Source organism: Convolutriloba macropyga, chromosome 9 (assembly GCF_964194025.1).
Source record: "Convolutriloba macropyga chromosome 9, txConMacr16.3, whole genome shotgun sequence".
Classification (NCBI taxonomy): domain Eukaryota; kingdom Metazoa; phylum Xenacoelomorpha; order Acoela; family Convolutidae; genus Convolutriloba; species Convolutriloba macropyga.
The window spans coordinates 64,064,187-64,066,560 of NC_134476.1; positions in this window are offsets into that span (position 1 = coordinate 64,064,187).

Below are 2,374 nucleotides of genomic sequence, written 5' to 3' on the forward strand. Positions count from 1 at the left end.
GTCCAAAATGGTTCGCTGTGCCAGATTTTTTTGTTTTATCCCTAACTATGGCTCAAGTGGAGCATGCCCACAAAAAATGAGCCAATTCGGACTAAAATTGACGATTTGGTGACCAAAACAAAGTTCGGTGATCGAAAAAGTTAAGCCTCATCGAGCGCGGATACTTTTTTGGAAATCGGTAAAAACTTGTCCAAAATGGTTCGCTGTGCCAGATTTTTTTGTTTTATCCCTAACTATGGCTCAAGTGGAGCATGCCCACAAAAAATGAGCCAATTCGGACTAAAATTGACGATTTGGTGACCAAAACAAAGTTCGGTGATCGAAAAAGTTAAGCCTCATCGAGCGCGGATACTTTTTTGGGAAATCGGTAAAAACTTGTCCAAAATGGTTCGCTGTGCCAGATTTTTTTGTTTTATCCCTAACTATGGCTCAAGTGGAGCATGCCCACAAAAAATGAGCCAATTCGGACTAAAATTGACGATTTGGTGACCAAAACAAAGGTTCGGTGATCGAAAAAGTTAAGCCTCATCGAGCGCGGATACTTTTTTGGAAATCGGTAAAAACTTGTCCAAAATGGTTCGCTGTGCCAGATTTTTTTGTTTTATCCCTAACTATGGCTCAAGTGGAGCATGCCCACAAAAAATGAGCCAATTCGGACTAAAATTGACGATTTGGTGACCAAAACAAAGTTCGGTGATCGAAAAAGTTAAGCCTCATCGAGCGCGGATACTTTTTTGGAAATCGGTAAAAACTTGTCCAAAATGGTTCGCTGTGCCAGATTTTTTTGTTTTATCCCTAACTATGGCTCAAGTGGAGCATGCCCACAAAAAATGAGCCAATTCGGACTAAAATTGACGATTTGGTGACCAAAACAAAGTTCGGTGATCGAAAAAGTTAAGCCTCATCGAGCGCGGATACTTTTTTGGAAATCGGTAAAAACTTGTCCAAAATGGTTCGCTGTGCCAGATTTTTTTGTTTTATCCCTAACTATGGCTCAAGTGGAGCATGCCCACAAAAAATGAGCCAATTCGGACTAAAATTGACGATTTGGTGACCAAAACAAAGTTCGGTGATCGAAAAAGTTAAGCCTCATCGAGCGCGGATACTTTTTTGGAAATCGGTAAAAACTTGTCCAAAATGGTTCGCTGTGCCAGATTTTTTTGTTTTATCCCTAACTATGGCTCAAGTGGAGCATGCCCACAAAAAATGAGCCAATTCGGACTAAAATTGACGATTTGGTGACCAAAACAAAGTTCGGTGATCGAAAAAGTTAAGCCTCATCGAGCGCGGATACTTTTTTGGAAATCGGTAAAAACTTGTCCAAAATGGTTCGCTGTGCCAGATTTTTTTGTTTTATCCCTAACTATGGCTTAAGTGGAGCATGCCCACAAAAAATGAGCCAATTCGTACTAAAATTGACGATTTGGTGACCAAAACAAAGTTCGGTGATCGAAAAAGTTAAGCCTCATCGAGCGCGGATACTTTTTTGGAAATCGGTAAAAACTTGTCCAAAATGGTTCGCTGTGCCAGATTTTTTTTGTTTTATCCCTAACTATGGCTCAAGTGGAGCATGCCCACAAAAAATGAGCCAATTCGGACTAAAATTGACGATTTGGTGTCCAAAACAAAGTTCGGTGATCGAAAAAGTTAAGCCTCATCGAGCGCGGATACTTTTTTGGAAATCGGTAAAAACTTGTCCAAAATGGTTCGCTGTGCCAGATTTTTTTGTTTTATCCCTAACTATGGCTCAAGTGGAGCATGCCCACAAAAAATGAGCCAATTCGGACTAAAATTGACGATTTGGTGACCAAAACAAAGTTCGGTGATCGAAAAAGTTAAGCCTCATCGAGCGCGGATACTTTTTTGGAAATCGGTAAAAACTTGTCCAAAATGGTTCGCTGTGCCAGATTTTTTTTGTTTTATCCCTAACTATGGCTCAAGTGGAGCATGCCCACAAAAAATGAGCCAATTCGGACTAAAATTGACGATTTGGTGACCAAAACAAAGTTCGGTGATCGAAAAAGTTAAGCCTCATCGAGCGCGGATACTTTTTTGGAAATCGGTAAAAACTTGTCCAAAATGGTTCGCTGTGCCAGATTTTTTTTGTTTTATCCCTAACTATGGCTCAAGTGGAGCATGCCCACAAAAAATGAGCCAATTCGGACTAAAATTGACGATTTGGTGACCAAAACAAAGTTCGGTGATCGAAAAAGTTAAGCCTCATCGAGCGCGGATACTTTTTTGGAAATCGGTAAAAACTTGTCCAAAATGGTTCGCTGTGCCAGATTTTTTTGTTTTATCCCTAACTATGGCTCAAGTGGAGCATGCCCACAAAAAATGAGCCAATTCGGACTAAAATTGACGATTTGGTGAC